The sequence below is a fragment of the Lampetra planeri genome, chromosome 18, assembly GCF_965212315.1.
Source record: "Lampetra planeri chromosome 18, kcLamPlan1.2.h2, whole genome shotgun sequence".
NCBI lineage: Eukaryota > Metazoa > Chordata > Hyperoartia > Petromyzontiformes > Petromyzontidae > Lampetra > Lampetra planeri.
The window spans coordinates 4,105,545-4,125,009 of record NC_136124.1 but is presented as its reverse complement, the minus strand read 5'-3'; the positions used below and the strand labels follow the sequence as shown (position 1 = coordinate 4,125,009).

Sequence of the window (19,465 nt, the reverse complement as noted above, 5' to 3'; positions counted from 1 at the left end):
GTTTTCCCACACTAATTGAGTTGTATGATGCGATAATTGTAAATACGGGCCGCGCAATCAGATCCAGAATTTTTCGGTTTCGTTGTTTATGAATTTAATAATGGGGTTTGTTGGGTGGGGGAGGCAAGAGGGGGATTTATTTCCAGCAAATATTGCTTTCAGGAAGTGATATTTCAGCAGGCTAGAAAACCAATTGCAAGCATTATCAAGGATGAACGGATAATGTTGAAATGCACGCCCTTCTCAATGTTTTCATTTCGTGGACGCGGCGGCCGAAATTGCTTGTTGTTTTTATCTGGTTACAGAGCAGTAGATATTTGAGCCATGGGACGCGTATTGTTACGTTTCCCACACCCTCCCCCCCCCACCCTGCCTGATTTATTCAAACCCTCGTTAGGTAGCGTGATCAGGACTGCTGTCAAATCCACGGGAGGCCGTGCCTCTCTGGGCAACATCACGCCGCCGGGGGGAGGGGGTCCCTGCCGACATAAAGTAGCCCCAGGTGAATTGACGGTGACCTTTTAAAATTAATTTCCTTTCTTCTTTTTCCAGAACGTATTGACTCATCAAGGAGGCCTTCCACACGTGAATTCCTGACAACATTTTCTCAACGCATCTCATTGCTTGACCCTGCATTGGGGTCACCGTCCACCGTGAGATCCAATGGTACCCCCTCCCCCCCACCCCGTTCCAGGGGAATATCCACGCGCATAAGGGGGACAACGCTAATCCTGCATAATGCATGGGCATAAGTAGTACTAATCACATACCTGCATTTCCCATATCCCCTCCCTTTGATGCTGCTAATCTTGCATAATGCACGGGCATAAGTAGTACTAATCACATACCTGCATTTCCCATATCCCCTCCCTTTGATGCTGCTAATCCTGCATAATGCACGGGCATAAGTAGTACTAATCACATACCTGCATTTCCCATATCCCCTCCCTTTGATGCTGCTAATCCTGCATAATGCACGGGCATAAGTAGTACTAATCACATACCTGCATTTCCCATAAATATGCTAAATTCCTCTTGATATGCAAATTCCTTTGTCAAGGCGCTCTTCCCCCTCCAACCCAGCTTAAATATACGCTGCCAAGCCTGGTGGTGTTCATTCAGACGCTGTCTTTCTGACAGACCTGTTCTTCACCTGAGGACGGCTGCTTGCGTTGTGGCCGAAACGTCGTGAGAATTATTGTATTATGTTTTATTTTTATTATTTTATTATTTCCATTCTACGTGACTTTACCGAAAGAACCAAGAAGGGGACAACGTAACCTACTTGCCGAACTCTCTTCACGTCTACTCGGCCCGCCTGGGAAGCCCAGAAGGCTGGGAAGTTTTCATGAGATCCGTCAACCCTGTCTATGGCTGTGCCACCACCACCCCCGATTGCAGTGATGGCGCGTGCGAGAATACTCGCGTACGGACCCTCTTGCCGATTGACTGCCGGACGAGAGCCGCGCCACGCAATGCGTCTGTTGCTTATCGACCACACTTCACCACTGCGGTCATTGCGGGGGTTGGTAAAACGGGGAGCATGAACGGCCACGGAGCATAGCACGGTACAACAATGGATTGTGTCCACAGGGTAACCCCGCAGGAGCCTGCCACGCCCGTTGTATGCGCGATGGTCTAACATCAGAGCGCTGTCCAGGATAATCCCTGCTTAGCTTGCAACATCTGACAAGGCCAGGCGCACTCCGGCTGATGTGTGGTCAGAGGCAGAGACAACGCATGTGGTCTCAATTAGTCTCAGTCAACCGATCGAAGCCACAGCCTAACCGGTATTTACATTGCATGATTCGAAACGGGCACGCCACCCTGGTGTAATGGTTAGCGCAATCCACAAAACACCAGTTCGACCTCTCAGCGCGGCAGCTGTAATCCCCTCGCCCAACCACCGTCTCTGTCCACCCAGGAGTGCAAATGAGGCGCACCACCGTGAGTCAATCGGCAGGTTACACGTGCCAGGGTAAACAGTGGGTACTGCCACACGTGGCAATATATAATCTGTCGGGCGCGGAAGAGTAGGCAAACCCAATACGCTCTTGGAGGACTCTCCAAAGATCCCTCAAAGCAGAGGCCCGTCTGCCAACGATGGCGTAGACAAGCACTTGCAGAGCTGCGCCTTCACCCTCGATTTATTTATTTATTATTATACCTCTGTGATTTGAGACCGAGCTCAGTGTCCATCAGCGTTGAGGCCACGCGGGGACGCGACTGTCGAGGTAGGAGCGCGCCGTCAAATTGGACAAAACCACAGATGACAAAAAAGCGCCCTTGCTGCCTGCCTGACTGACTGGCTGGCTGACTGGCTGACTGGCGTGTGTCAACCCCGCAGAGCCGCCGTACTGCTGCTTTCATCGCTACGAAGACCGTGGGAATATCATCGCGCGTCCATCACGGTGGGACGTGGGATGTCAAACGTGTATATATTGCGCTGTGTGCGTACATGTACACACGCACACACAAGAGTGTATATATACACGCTCTTGTACGTCGTACTTGACATTTCAACGGCGCTTGGGAAGCGATTTTTATCTATATATACAGTATAAACGTTGACAGTCGTATGACAAACATTACTCTCCGTAGGAGAACAGCCAGGACAGTTCTGCCCCCCTCCCCTCCCCCCCCTAACGCGGACGTAAGAGGTCACTTGGAGACATTTCAGACGCGGTGCTGCGCTATCTCCTTCCGCGGACCGTTTTCTAGCGGGAGGCCGGTGAGCCGCTCCACTGGAGCTTCCGAACGCACCGCAAGGCGCACACGACGCCGCGCAACGCCGTTTTTGCACCAATTTGGATTAAAAAAAAAACAAATATGTGTAGGTGGAGAGGCTAAATGGAATTTTCCAAGAGAAACGTCTCCGCCGTGTGCTCCGATCTACCTGCAACATCAGCCAAGGCGTCGGCGGCGTCCTGCGATAAGCAGCGCGAAGCGTCCATGGATTTGGCTCGTGGGTTGGGCACATCTCGACACGCAGATGCAGAGCTGTAAAGCAACATCTCATCGACTATGCAGCATACTGGGGGGTGTGCTTAGCGGATCACATTGTCCGTGTTTATTCATGAAAGTAACTTCTCTTATCTGAACAACGGGCGTGAAAGTGTTGCGCAACGAGATAACAGGAGCGCGAATTACAGAAGCCCCCCCCCCATCCCCTCCTACCCCCGACCCCGCCCACGTGACCACCGGTGGCACACGCTGCGATGGAGATTTGCTCGATGGGAATGCCTTTTGACAGCTCATCCATAACAGGCATCACTGTACCTGTATTGATTACGAGCGAGGTGGGAAAGGGGCGCGCGCCATGGCCAATGCTGTCGATGCTAATTCACCTTCATTCCTTCGCTTTCGTGAAATCCCGCGGACGTTGCGTGGTCAACACGAGGCAACCGAGGCCTTCAGTTCACAGTTTAACCACCGTCGTCTGATGTGGGTCTTGCCCCGCGGTGGCGAGATTCAAGTTTCAAGTTTCATTTATTAGGTATAGCCCTGTGAGCCATTCGGCTATTGAATCGGGTGCAACCGCAACAAACAAAAAAAACAAAAACATGAACAAGAAAACATCTTAAAGTGACTATGTGCAAACAGAAAATCCAAGAAAATACAGCAAAATATTTCAGAAAAAGTACCGTACACCAAAACTGTGTGCAAAAATCCCAGTGGGATGCAAGTCAAACAACAACAACCACAAGACAACTTAGATTAAGGTCATCAGTCTAACGCTGTACTACAACAAACAAACATGGCCAAACCGAAAAACTTTTCAAAAATCACGAAAATAAAGCCATAAAAGCAATGAAACAGTGATCATAGGAACTGTGACCGAATTTTCACAATAAACGACGTAAACAACATGTACTACCAAACTCTGCAGCCTTCGCTGGCTGCATGAGTCACAATGATAACTCGCTCGAACTCGCTCGCCTGGTATGCAAGGAGGTTCGTGGGTTCGATCCCGACCCTGGCTGACGCCTGTATATTTGGAGTTTGTGGTGTGTCTCTCTCCCCGTGGTCGCGTGGATTTTTATTTTACAGGCGACTCCGGTTTTTGACTCCACATTTAGAATCAACGTCACGCGTTTAGAGTATTTGGCTGCGATAAATGTCCACGTGATAAGCCACTTCGTTGAACTATCATTGATGGCCAGGTGGCTGCTAAAAAAAGAGCTATATAGCTCAGTGGGCCTCACCTGGTAAAATTAAAATTGTTTAGTTTTAAGTTTAGTGCTCACAAGAGAAAAAAATTGGCATAACTCCCAATAGTCATTTTTTTTTATCATTGATGAATTCACTGGCAGAGCCAGGATTTTCAGGTAGGGGGGGCAACCCCTCCAGCAATGAAAAATGATAGGAGTTGTTAGTAAGTAAGGACTTGTCCCTTGATTTTTATTCGACGCGTGTGCGGCGATGGCGCAGCCATCGATCGAGGGCCGAATTCGAACCGCGTTGTGTGATCGGCATCGCGCTCGCTGAAGGTGAATGCCTTCAGGGAAGTCGTGTACTGTATACGCAACTGCACACAATTCTGTGAGTCACTAATAACCGCTTTGCCGTTACATAAATTGCCAATTATGGACTCAGACTATTGTCCTATCATCTCATAGAGTCCCTGGCACATCATAATATGCTACACAGTGGCAGTGGGGGTCGCAAAATGCCGATTTATTACTAATAAACCCTAATGATCCGATCGAAATTAGGGATTTCGATCGGACGATCCGATCGAAATTAGGGATTTCGATCGGATCGTTGGGGTGGGCACGTGCCACCCCCCCTCCCCCCACTGGCTTCCTTTAGTGTATGAATCCATCCCTTGCGTAGACCTTTGCGACTCCATCAATCTCGGCGTGTGTGGGATTGGCTGAGGCTGGGCGCTAAATGATAAGGTCGCCACGCGTAAGCTTTTCTCTCGGGTGCAGATGTCTCAGGAAAGCACATCCGTTGTTCTTTAAAAAAAATATATATATACGTCTCAAAAAAGAGATTTATTCAAGTGCATCAAATGCGTTTGTCTCCATCAATGTTGTCAAGGAAACGTTTCTGACTTGAGCCACTGGGCTGTCCGGAACAGCGGGAGCAATCGGAGACATACCGGAAAAATTCGGAGTGCGTTTGTTGCAAGACGCGGCGTGCAGCGATGCCTCCAAGGCACGTGCTGAAAGTTTGATCAATGTAAAAATAATAACAATAACGAATAATATTATAACAGTAAAAATAATTCGCAGCCCTTTTTGCTAATCCATTGCCGGATGTAGGCAGGAATCGAACTCAGGCAGTCGGGTGCATCGCAGTGTGCTCGCTACATCACACCAATGTTCTCCTCTTGTTTAAAGTACACATATTGAAGCAAAATTACTGTAACGGGTCATCTGCGCCTACAATGCTCACAAAAATTCAAGGCGATATTATCGTTACGATTGTAAGAGACACACAATCTGTTGTTGTTAATCAATATAGATACTGCAAGGTGATATATTATTAAATGCAGACGCAACTCGATACGAACAGCTCTTTTCTTATAGACATGCAATTAGACTGTGTTCCAAGCTGCTTTAGATGAGCTTTAAGCTTTGGTCAAGGCGAAAATCAATCTTTGAAGTCAGTAAGGTGTGCCCGTCAATGTGCCCTCGTGACATAACTGGATTGATGATGCATTCAACTGCATGGCACGGATCCAGCCGGGAGGCTCAGAGGTCAGAGTGCTGAGCCAGCTATGGCTGCAGGGTTTGGTGGTAGTACATGTTGTTCACGGCGTTTATTGTGAAAATTCGGCCACAGTTCCTATGACCACTGTTTCATTGCTTTTATGGCTTTATTTTGGTGATTTTCGATCAGTTTTTTGGTTTGGCCATGTTTGTTTATTGTAGTACAGAGTTAGACTGATGGCCTTAATCTAAGTTGTCTTGTGGTTGTTGTTGTTGTTGTTTGACTTGCATCCCACAGGGATTTTTTGCACATTTTTGTGTACGGTGCTTTTTCTGCAATATTTTGCTGTCTTTTCTTGGATTTTCTGTTTGCGCTCAGTCACATATTCACTTTAAGATGTTTTTTGTTCATGTTTTTATTTTTTTGTGTGTTGCGGTTGCACCCGATTCAGGAGCCGAATGGCTCACAGGGCTATACCTAATAAATGAACTTGAACTTGAACTTGGGCCAGCAACGCTGAGATCCTGGGTTCGAATTCAAGAAGCCGCTTGTGATTAATTCAAGTCCTCTTGTGGAAGAGAGTTCATGGTCTCAGCTTAGTCAAGAATGACTACTCGCAAGAAGAAGAGGAGGAGGAGGAGCCACGTCACATTGAATATTGTTCTTGCATTAATTTGGCTGAATTAATTATAGCTCTGAGAATTAAAAAAGAAAAATCGGGGTTACTGTCACGTCACAAACCTTACGCTCTGTAGCAAGATGGGTGGAAAGTGCTGAGTGGACTAGAGATCACTTGAAGGGATCTCAAAGGTAGCTCTGTAATATCTACTTCCGTGGACCATAGCATCGATCCGTGAAACATCCCAATGGATTCTTCATCTCGTGAAAACGAGAGCAACTAATCTGCATAACATTGGGAATAAAAAAAGGACACAACTGGAGTACAATAATGGTTAGCTTCACCATAACTTCAACGTCGTCTCATTAATGTGGCCTCGAGTTCGTGTTGGACAGTCCTGCCGCACACGGCCCAGGTGTGTGGCTCCACGATGAGAGATTTGTGGTTTTTGGCCGGTTTATTCCGTCAATACAATTGCATTTACACAATTATAGGCTCGTATTTGTGAACATCGTGTAATCGCCAATTTCGGTTTATAAATGTTCTACTGTACAATGGTGGGCCCAATGTTTATCACCAACAGCACTAGATTTTTTCTTGTTAATCAGCAGTTGGTCGAGGTTGTATGTGTGTACCTTGAACTTATTTCGCACCGATACACGAAGCAAAATGGAAACCACAAAGGGTTGTGAAACACAAGCAAAATTACGAATTCGTGACTGCCTCTGTAACGGCTGCTGCTGCTGCTGCAGCTGCTGCAGCTGCTGCTGCTGCTGCAGAGACACATCCTCGTGGTGGGATTAAATGTGGCTACCCCTCCCACCCAGTTGCCTTCATTCTCTGCCCATAAATGCTTAGAACAAAAACGTTCAATTAATTAACGTAACTATAGTTAACTTTTGGAAAGGGATGTCACCTTGTCTCATTTCCCTTTTTGGTAATTTTTCATGCATTTATAATCTGGCCTTGCGTTTTTATGGTCTGTATCTCAAAATATATGTTTTATTGAGGCCTGTGTGTGTAATATATTAGCTGCTGCTGCTGATGATGATGATGAATCATTAGCAACCATGATCTATCCACTACTGGATGAAGGCCTACCCCACGGGGATTACATGCTTCGTGGCCCTGCTACACACCACAATCCATATCGCTTCTGCACATCTGCCGATCTCATCACTCCAACTCCACGGTGGGCGTTCACTTCCTCCGGCTGTCACCTCCGATTAGCGCGGTTGGCTGCGTACGGCGTGAAAGAAGTCCAACACGCATCTGAACAACACGAGGGGCCATTTCCCGTAATGTCGCCGATGATGTTTTTTTTTCTTCCCCTTTGAAGCACACAGATGTGTCGCGTCCCTTTGTCGGGTTAAACTTTTTTTAATCGCATTTAAACTGACGTTATTGCTCTTGAACATGACACAGTTATTGCATCATAAAATAAGTCAGGAGTACATTTGGTACATGCTGACATGGAAAGAGCATTTCTGCTTAATGCTGAATCCAGGTTTACATGAAATTGTACTTAAACTACACGTACATGCGTCACTCCATCACCATTCTCATCCACTCGCCACCGCCCCTTTGACCGATGTGTTTCTGCGAAAGGCCACTTTGCTTTCTTTAACGATCAATGCGATGTCTCTAAATATACATTTCTGCTGCGATGAACGCATTGCTGGTTCTGTCCGTCAGTGCGATTTCTTCGTCACGCTTCATTTTGTACGTGTTTAGCCTTTGTTCCGTTGTCACGTTCAGAGTTCAAAGTCTCCAATACACCTCCCGACGGATTATATGCATTCACTTAAATCTGTCTTCTATCAGCAAATTGGTGAGTTGCTTGTCGTTATCAAATTCAGTGGCGTGTTTTTTTTTTTTTAAGATTTCCATCCTGCTCCCACTCACCTCTTTCTTCGATGTCATCTCGGTCTGCATTCAACAGGCTGCCCTGTCGATACAGACTCTCTGCTAAGCTGCCCGCTACAAATCAACAAACGGTTACAGAGATACCAACAAGAATACTGCGCGATACCACGTGACGATCATTTAACGTTGTTTAAATAGCACCGTTAAACAATATCAGATGGATTAAACGTGCCTTTTGATTATCTCTTTTAGTCCTGCCACTGATAAAAAATCCGTTAATTAGCAAGCCCCCCACCCCGCCCCCCCTATTGACATTTATTTGATTCGCCCGGGAGAAAGTTTGTGCCACATTATCTGGAGCCGCTTTAGAAAGAACAAAAAACTGCCAGGGTCAGTCGGTGAGCGACTTCCAGACCCCGTGAAGGGGGGGAGTGAGAGTGTTGGGGTGGGAGGCTCTAGGTTCCCAACATCTTGCAATCCCCGTATCGGCCAATCGTCCGACTTAGCCCCCCCTCTTTGGACCGGACAATTCGGGGACAATGGAGTGGAGATAAATTACGAGCCGTCACCAGCAGCGAAAGGCCACGCGCGTGCAAATTTACACAGCGTTTGCTAAGCCTACTCGGGGTCCATTCATCGATTGCCAAGGCAAATACAAAACACCGAAATAAAATATAAAAAAGTATCACCATAGCCGGTTGTATATATTTATTTATTTTTAAATCGCCTCCATCCATCGCGGCGGCCTCGGCGGCCTCGGCGCATCGTGGCCCTCGCCAATTACGCGGGACTCACTTGAGCGTCGTCGTCGTTGTTGTTGTTGTCAAACACCAGGAGGAGCGGTCCGCTCGGCCGTGACTCGCCACCGCCACCGCCGTTGTGGCGACGCCGGTTTCTGGGGAGGGGCGGGGGGGCGGGGGGGCATCACGGCGACGATGAAGCTGCCGGGTGACTCGTGACTCGTGCCGCGTGCGCTCGAGAGAGAGAGAGCGAGTCGACCGCGATCTCGCTGCACCCTCCGCAGCTCAGGGTCGTGCGTAAAGTTCGACCTTGAGCCGCGGTTACAATAAATAAATAAATGTAATTATAACACGCACACTTTTTTTTAAGATGTCACGGTGTAGCCCTGTGATGTCTCGCTCAGGCCGCTGCTGCTGCTAGTGGGGAGCCTCCACTAGAAGGAGCTCTGTAGAACCCCTCCCGTGGGAATAATTGGCCTCCTCTTCGAAGCTCCATTGAAAACGAATTTCTATACAGCCGCTTTCTTTCGTGCGTAATCTCTTGTCCTTCCCCCGCACCTCCGATTAGCACGACTGGCTACGTACGTGCATCCCTACACACATACGGAAACGTCTTCGGGAGTCGTGTCCGCCTCGCACGATCTGCCGACTGACCAACTGCGGTGCGCTCGCTCACACTTTGAACAACAAAAACTTGCTCCATTGTTTCAACTGCAAGGCGCGGAGGGGTCGGATGGAACCGACTCGCCTTGTGGTGCTGATCGGCAGCACGCCCGCTGGAGTCCTCGTACCTGCATCCTTTGCGTTGACAGCTTTGGGCAGCACTTTTGGTGGTGTCTCGCTATCGCGGCTGCGTCGTCTGCAGTTGTTCTCCATTTGCCCCAATGGATGGATTGATGAATGGATTGAAATCCTTACTCTCCCTCTCTCTCTCTCACTCTGCCTTATACCAAACGCATATCGGACACATCCTTTGTTGGGTTGTTGGCTTTTGCCTCCTTTCCAGGTCATCGTACGGCCTCTGAAAAGAAACACGTAATTTTGGAAATGGATTGTTTTTCGAGATTTTTTTGTGCGTGGATTGTCTAGTGAGTTCTGGTCAGGACCTCTCAGTGTGGCCCGCGTGACATGCGTGTCGTGATTTTGCTGAGTGTGAAGAGACAGCAGGTGTTTGGAATTGCACGCATTCAAGTGGTTCTTGTAGACATATCGAGTCAAAGGTGTCCATTGAACCGTTGCAAATGTTGGAGTATGCGCTACGAGAGAGCGCCTATTAAGATAAGCGACGAGCGCGTGGAACAGTGGTGAGCGCACTGTGCTGTGAACTCAGTGACCAGAGCCTGATTCGTGACGAGCGGCGAGTGATATCCGGACCGGTTCTGGGCACCCAATCTCTTCGCTGAGCTGCACTGACTGGTTCGGTGAAGTATGGCCGAACAACACGCGTGACGGATAAGTAGGACAAACTTGCGCCCGTTAAGATAAACGTGCGCGTGTAATGTCGCCTATTTAGTTTTTTTTACCATTCATAAAAAGTTAGAGAAGACTCAAATAATAGTGCACTTTTGAACCCAAATGGGTAAAACGACTTGAAAAAAATCAATAAAACACACTGTTCCACACTTGGAACAATCTGTGCCATGTCTACTATCACTCCGACGCTTATATTATAATACAACTTTATGTAGAGCTTTCACAGTCGAGCCGCTATTTCTACTTCTCCGGGCTTAACTGACTCTTAACTGCCATTCCACCCATTGGATCTCCTTTTCAACTCCCTGAACTGCAGTTTAACTACCTCAACTGACAACCTCGTGGCTTTTATCCGATCACTCTCACCACGTCACAACCACGAGCTGCAGGGCCGAGTGGCTCTGTCCTGTCAGTGGTGCTGTTGGTATTCACATTCAGCACCGTGAGTGGGAAGTCTCATCCCTGAAGTTCACCGTTGTAATCCTCTGTATGCATGTATGTTGAACTTCTCTCGCACCGTACGTAGCCAACCGTGCTAATCGGGAGGTACGGGGAAAGGACAGCAAACTAAAGACAAAAAGCAGTTCTAAGGAAACGAGTTTTAAATCTAGATGTTAAAGTGCATAGCTTCGGTGGCTTCCTCTACCATACAGCCCCTCAATTCCCTTATACAGGAGGCAATATCTTCCCAAGGACTGTGTTCCACTACACATTGACGCACACAAGAACACGCACAACGGCAAAGCGGCCCATTGTAGCCATTCAGACTAACTAGTGTGACAAGTGCTGCCAACCAGATATCATTCACCGCTGATGTCGACCATAGCTGGGAATCAAACTCGGGTCGCTGGATTCAATCTGCATCAGGCTAATCACTGTGTCACTGACCCCCCCCCCCAACACACACAACAAAGACAAAGATCCCCTGTACTCTATAACCTTGACAGACTGCTGGGGCAAGTGCTGTTAGCGAGCACCTATGAAGGCCGGCACGGCACACGAGGGGGTGGGTGGCCAGCTCCACGCTCGGCCGTCTTTGTCTCCCCTGTAGCGATGTTTACAACACCGCACCGGGTATTAATTTGAGGCCGAGTCGACCTAGCGGAGGCCCAGGACCGGTTCAGATGATCGTCACTGGGTGTTGGCCGTGAGCGCGAATCGGACCCGGGTCGCCAGGTTCGTGGCTGCAGCGTAGCGCTAACCGCTGCGCCACCGCTCCCTCACCCCATACCCACGACCACACACGCGCACGTGGATGTGTATGTATGCACGTATGTAAAACCGGGTACATTTTGTAGGAAACAGCGAGAATATTCTCGAGGGACACCGTCGACGATGGCTTAAAGCAACATTACAAACGATTAACCTTCTACGCCTTCGGAAGACAAAGCAGCTATTGATTTGACCCGAAATGATGAATAGCACGACGTGCAGTGAAGATAATGACGCTTCTCGTTTCCATTTTTTCGTGGGGTAGGGGGTGGAGGGAGGGAGGGGGGTGGTGGGGTGCGTCGAGATGAGTTCAGGGGTTGATAGCCGAGGTAGGGTGGTGTGTGATGGGGGCTGGTTAGGAAAGGATTTGGGGGTCCAACAAAATGTGATGACGGCGACACGATGCCTGCTATAATCACCCAGGAACGTCCTTAACGCTCGTGACGTCACTCAACATCGACCAACCCCCCCTCATTAATAATCATGAGCAGGTGACGTCCTCCAAATGGACCCCCCTCCCCCCTCCCCATTATTATTACCTACTATAATGAGCCAAGAATGTCTGTGTGCAACGCTCGTGACGTCACTCCACGTCGACCAGCCCCCCTCATTAATAATCATGAGCAGGTGACGTCACTTCACATGGAGCACCCTCCCCCCTCATGAATAATTATGAGCAGGTGACGTCACTCCACATCGAACAGCCCCCCTCATTAATAATCATGAACAGGTGACGTCAATTCACATGGAGCACCCTCCCCCCTCATGAATAATTATGAGCAGGTGACGTCACTCCACATCGAACAGCCCCCCTCATTAATAATCATGAACAGGTGACGTCACTTCACATGGAGCACCCTCCCCCCCCCATTCATAATAATTAGCGGGTGACGTCACTCCACATGGGGGGGGGGGCGAGGCGCCTCCTCCCCCCTCCTCACTACACAGGCAGAACCCTCACGTCACGCGATCTCCGTAGCGCTGTTGAGACATCAAAGTAAAAAAGGACGTCGTGATGAACAAGGGATTATAACCTTTTAAATGAAATAGGTCTGTGTCACCGCGCCCTTACAAATTGCACACGCATTAATGTAAGGAATATCACGTCGTCGTCTGCAAGTTTCAGATTCACTGCAACACACCCATCCTTGGACGTGCAAACGGCTCGTGTAGAACGTTTACTTAATGACACGGTGAACATGGATGGCGTACACGGCGGCTGCTGTGAAGGCGGGCGGGGGGGGGTGGGATTTAATATAGGTCAGCAGATAAGTGGGCAAGGCGAGGCAGCGATAGATATCCCTGCCAATCTTGCGGCCCCAGAAGAAGACACGGCGGGACACGGGGCTTCGTGACTCGTTGGGAGCTGCTGGGGGCTGTCGTTGGCTTCTCGAGGAGCGAGCGTCGCTTTCGTAGGTTTTTTCGGTAAAGTCACGTAGGTAAAAAAATTAAAATTAATAAAAGTAAAATAAAATAAAAATCACGACGTTTCGGAGGCAACACAAGCTTCCGTCTTCAGGTGGAACCGTCACAGCACGCTTGCTGTATCAATTCATCTTGATACAGAAAGCGTGCTGTGACGGTTCCACCTGAAGACGGAAGCTTGTGTTGCCTCCGAAACGTCGTGATTTTTATTTTATTTTTATTTTATTTTACTTTTATTAATTTTAATTTTTTACCTACGTGACTTTACCGAAAAAAACCTACGAATATGAATCCTTGCAGTCACGAAAGCTTCAAATCTAGAATGAGCGAGCGTCGCTTTGATGATCTCGTCGGACCGGGGAAGCCGAGTGGGGAGCGCTCGCCACGGACAGCTGTAGGCAGGGGAGCACCGGGGCCCACTTATTTTGACAAACGACGAATGTCGTGACAGCAACAGGGAAGTCATCGCAGCCTTTCCCTCCCACTCACTCCGTCCCCCACCTCTGGTCTAAAGAATCGCGATAGCGTTCCGTCCTGGCGTCCCAAGGAATCTGATGAGTGGGAACTGTTACGTTGCCCATAGATTGGGGAATACACGTTGCCGAGTAAATTGCATTTATATGACCGGGTAAAAGCTCTTTTTTTATATTGTCTTATTTTATTTTCTCAATTTATGCCAATTGCGTTCTTGGCGTAGTGTCGTGCAATGGAGCGCCCGTTTGGAAATCTCGGGGCAATTCAGTGCGCGCCGGGGGTAATGGAGCAGATATCTGGTATCTGTTCGAGCAACGTTTTATTGTTGGCCTTTGATAACATCTCATGGAACGCACCCAATATCTTGTCAGATCTCGGAATCCCTGGCGTATTGAGCCTAAATATAGTGCTTGGGTGGGTGACCGCCATCATGCATAATAGATACCATAGGCTGCTGCAGAGCTACGTTGTGACCGTGGAGGGGCAAGTGCAGAGCATTGTATTGTTGTGCTGTACCCTGTATGCTCCCTCGTCGAGGCTCCCTGCCTTGACCGGCGCGGTGAAGTATGTGCCATTCACCTCCCGCGTGAACCCGTAAGACGTGAATGGCAACACGATTCAGCGATGAACCGAAGCCACATGCAGATTGACGAATGCAATCATAAGCGAGCATAAGCGGACACTCATAAACCGAAATGTTCACATACTTAAACCCTTAAGCGGACAGGGTCGGGGGGGGGGGGAATACGAAAGGGAGCGGATGAGAAGCGGCCGATGGAAGCGTCGTACTTACACAGGGTGCTTCAAAAAAATGTTAACACTTCCGAGAATTTGCAACAAAACCACAAGAAATGTACCTCCCATGTTCTGGAGACCACCTGGAGAAGATTCCAGGCACGCGTTGACAGTGATGGCGAACAAGTGGAGACTCCTTGAGTTTATGAAGCTACGAACATACATTTGTTATCATGTTACAGTGCATTATCCGTTCTTTTTCCACTGAAAACGATAGTCCCATGTAAGTGTTCACATGATTTTGAATCACCATATTACTGCACCAGACTCAGCGTGTAGCACCCAGCGTGGTTTAAAGGCTCATTACACGACTGCATCGCACTTGGATGGCATGACGGGGGGAATGCTGACCACAGCACGCGAGAATAGAATTATTGTTGCCCTTGGTGTGACGCTCAAGGTAGGATATACTCGGGGGGGGGAGGGGTGGTTTTAGATACAAAGGAAGCGATGATTCCGTGGCGTCAACAGTACTGGTCGAGACGACCACCCCCGTTGGAGTCATCATTCACGACCACGCGCCAATACATTTCACGGAGTAAACGTTGATGCCTTGAAGGTTTACCGCGCGGGTTCTCAGCTGATTAGGCTCAGAATCAATATCGATCGACCGCATCCAAATGTTTTGTTCGTGTACGACGCTCCACGTACACTAATTTCTGAAGGAGGGGAGAGTGGTGGCTGGGTCATATTGCACTCCGTTGTCTGCGGTGAGTGAACACGTGCGGACGGTTCTGTGAGGTTGTTTGCGATTAGACGTGGGTTTTATTCGCGAGTGGCTTGATGGAACATTGGGTAGTGGTTAAGGTCACCACTGCACTCTGAACCCCGGAGTTCAATTCCCGGCTACCTGAGTTCGATGCCCCATCAGTGGTGGGTGATGTCGGAACTCATCCTGCACCCTCCCCCCCTTCAACAAGTCACACTGTCCAGCATGGTGAAGTAAGGTTAAACAGCCTCTTTGACCGGACATCTGTGAGAAATAGCTTCATAGCACGTGGGATTTATCCAGGATAAATAAAGATTCTGATTAAAAAAGATAAAGATTCTGATACTGTTTTTTTTGGAAGGCTTTTATTCGGAACTTGACTGCCAAACGTCTGTATGTTATCATTATAAAATGAGTCAAATAATGCATAAATCTAAAGGCTCTTCAAAATAACTATTCATCCACAATGTCACCGTAAACTGAGTTATGGTTTTAATAAATACCAAGACCTCGTGAGTGAAACGATAGAGCACCGTCAACCAGAAACTTCGCGTCCTTTCAACCCTCCTCCCTCCCTCTCGCCTCCATCACAGCCCCCGCCAAACCAGCACTGCCCTCCCTCGCTCACTATGCTAACAGAAGGCGACAACACGGAACATAAGGGACAGCCAAAACAAACGCGCCTACACGCCGCATTAGCGCCTGCACGATATCACATCAGACCTCAGGCGCTAAGCACAATTCAGCTTGTTTCGCAAACTACTTGGATGAAGCGACTTATTCCGCATGAGCGATGATTCGGTGGCATGAACCGCAAGGGCTTGTGTAGAATAGGGTAAGCATCGACAAGGTTTGTGGACCTGCATTGGAGGAGTAACTCAGATGTCGGCACCATAATGAAGATCTGAAGCCGGATGCTGGTAATGAGACTGTCAGAGGGGTCCTTGATGGATGTGTCAATTGCATAAACAAAGCCAGAGGGCCCGACACTGTAAGAGCTGACCTAGGGGGAGCCAGGTGTCAGGTTTTTGTGTTTTGTTTAAACAGCTGCTGGATTTAGCAGAGAGAAAGTAAGCCATGGCAAGATGTGGTGCCATTGTCCGTGCGATAATGCCTTGGTTTAATTGTGTTTCACGAACAGACGAACGGACGTACACGTGTGAGTGTGCAGGGAGCGGTCGTGTAACGGTTAGCGCCAATACATCAGTGACGATTATCTGAACCGGTCCTGGGCCTCCCCTTAGGTCGACTCAGCCTTAAATGAGTACCTGGTGCGGTGTGTAGACATCGCCACTGGGGAGACAAAGGCGGCCGGACGTGGTGTTGGCCACTCACCCCCTCGTGTGCCGCGCCAGCCTTTAAAGGTGCTCACTACCAACACTTGCCCCAACAGTCTTAAGGCAACATGGGGTATCTTTGTTTTTGTATATGATGTTGCGACTAAACAAAAACTTGGCCACAAATTATATCGCAAATAAGTGGATTATCATGTGAACATGCATAGAAGTCAAATACTCTTAAATTAATGTTTGATTATAAATGTGAAGGGAAAACCCGGAAGATCCGGCGAAAAAAACTACGCGACCACGGGGAGAAAAACCATTCAAACTCCAAATATACAACAGACGTCAGGATCGGGGTCGAAACTAGGACCTCTTGTATACCAGGCGAGGTAGTTAACATCTCCTAGCCACCGTGATAATGATGAGAGAGACCCTCAAACTATAAATACACAGCAGGTGTCGGGGTAGGGATCGAACCCACGACCTCCTGTATACCAGGCGAGATAGTTAACATTTTCTAGCCACCGTGATGATGATAGACACGCAAATTTCAAATATACAGAAGACGTCAGGATCGGGATCGAAATCAGGACCTCCTGTATACCAGGCGAGGTAGTTAACATCTGCTAGCCACCGCGGTTTCCTATCTGTATGGACGCTTTAGATGCCAATGCGACACGTGTCAATGTGGGTAGAGAGCCACGCTGAGCCAAAGGTGGACACTTACCCTGCTCTAGAGATCAACGCGGTAAAAAATACACGATTAACTTAAACGCGCCGACAGCTAAACAACTGCCTTAAACACCCCACACACAGACCGCTCCCTAACACACACACACACACCGCTCTCTTAGACACACACACACCCCGCTCCCTTAGACACACACACACACACCACTCCCTTAGACACACACACACACACCGCTCCCTTAGACACACACACTCCACTACCTTAGACACACACACTCCACTCCCTTAGACACACACACACACACACACTCCGCTCCCTTAGAAACACACACCCCGCCCCCTTAGACACACACACACCGCTCCCTTAGACACACACACTCCACTACCTTAGACACACACACACACCGCTGCCTTAGACAGACACACACACACACCGCTCCCGTAGACAAACACACACACCGCTCCCTGGGACACACACACACCGCTCACTTAGACACCCACACACCGCTACCTTAGACACACACACACACCGCTACCTTAGACACACACACACCGCTCACTTAGACACACACACCACTCTCTTAGACACACACACTCCGCCCCCTTAGACACACACACACACACCGCTACCTTAGACACACAAACACACACCGCTCCCTGAGACACACACACATACACCTCCCCCTTAGACACACACACACACCGCTACCTTAAACACACACACACCACTCCCTTAGACACACACACACACCGCCCCCTTAGACACAAACACACACCACTCTCTTCGACACACACACACACACCGCTACCTTAGACACAGACACACCGCTACCTTAGACACACACACACTTCGCTCCTATGACGCGGCCCGTAATGCATTCATCCCGAAGGCACCTTTGACCGAGCCACGGGGACGCTTTTGAATAATATATGTTAATGAGTGCGCCTTGTCCCCATTGATTGCACTGCCATATAATTTCGAGCTGTTTTACAAACAGCGCCCGGGCTTCGTCTGTCCCTCTCATCGCCAAGTGTTAGAGACGCACGGGGGTGACATTGTTTCGTGTGTGTGTGGGGGAGACGAAATAACACAATAGGTAGCACCACGGGTATTGTTACAGTTGATAACAATGGTCGTCCTTCTGCGTAGGTTCTCGCAATTGCGCTGTACAGCTCCTGCGATGTTAGTTGCCGGTGTGTCGTACGGAATATTTTGTCCGACGTTTCGCTCCACTTCTAAAGAAGCTCCCCCAGCAGAACGCGAAGCGAAACGTCGGGGGCATCACGCCGAACAACAAACACATCGGACAGATTCAACGCTGGGGGGGTGGGGGGAGGTTATTGTGTTTGTTGATCTATTTATTTTCTCCTGCCCCACCGTGCTACCCGCCGGCATCACATCACGCATGACACGAAGCCGTGCGCCGCTTGGAATTGTCTCAGCGAGCACCCCACCACCTCCTGTTATAACACAAAACGTACGCAGACAACACGCCTCCTGCACAAATCCGTCTCTGCACGAGAAAACAACAGCAGCAGCAGCAGCAATAAACACAAGTATTTATTGCACATCTCATCAGCGGCGCGGCCGTCTGGAAGCGAATATTTTTTTAGCATCATGTATTCAAGACAAGCAAAAAAACTGTCCACTGGTTTCGACACGCAGGATCTCATCAGCAGCCTTTAGCTTAGCTCGAGCCAACGCGAGTAAATTGCCAGATGTTAGAAGGGCAAGGACGATCTCACTCCGTGGTACGGGGTGCGAACACGATCTGTGGGGAGGATATCGTCATCTAAATAAATATTCGCGAGTCGCGTTTTCTCCCTCGCTTCTTATCCACAATAGACGGCGCACCTCGCATTTCCCGGCCCATAAGAGGTGTTCGCTGCATGGCAATCGTGAGATAGGATATTCGGCATGAAGATAATACATTAATAAATAAACACAACGGGGTGGTGGAGGGGCGGTTGGTGATTCAACAGATACTGTGAAGTCGCTGCACCACAGAACCCTATTTACTCATTATAAGCCGACCGCACATCCCGGATTCGAACCCAGTGTTTTACCAGCGCGGGCCCAGTGCTCCGACAGGATTCGATTAATTCAAGGCGTTAATATGTGCAACCGATCCGTGTTCTATTTTAATGCGGGTGTCATTTGTCGGAGACGTCTTTCATTTAAGGTGGAGGCTGGGGCATGGGGAGTGGGGGGAGCGAGATGGGGGTGGGGTGGGGGTGGGGTGGGGGGATTCCCTCGGGCTGTGGGGAAGAGGGGCGGGGAGATGGAAAGGGGTAGCAAGCAGCAGGGGTAGAGAGGGCGGCGTGCGGCTGTTGATCACCGTGCGGGGTTGGGGAGCGCTACCATATGCGGCGGTGTGTAGGAGAATGAGGATAAGGATGATGTGGCTTTGGTCAGCGTGCGCCTTTGCTGAAACGCGTTCGGTGGCGCGCCAGACTGGAGCTTGACTGACCACGAAGGAGCTTCATGTCGGGATCTGGGGCGACGGTGGATCTCGTT

General features: G+C 49.0%; 1 protein-coding gene across 1 annotated transcript in view; it reads right to left on the bottom strand.

Annotated features, from left to right (window-relative positions):
- Window positions 1-8,839: 8,839 nt before the first annotated feature.
- The window catches only part of LOC144723515 (epithelial cell adhesion molecule-like), an 86,231-nt gene continuing 75,605 nt past the window's right edge, over window positions 8,840-19,465 (bottom strand). Inside the window, exon 11 of the transcript XR_013586206.1 lies at window positions 8,840-9,041. The gene's annotated coding sequence lies outside the window, so the exon portion shown is untranslated. The remainder of the gene's footprint in view (window positions 9,042-19,465) is intronic.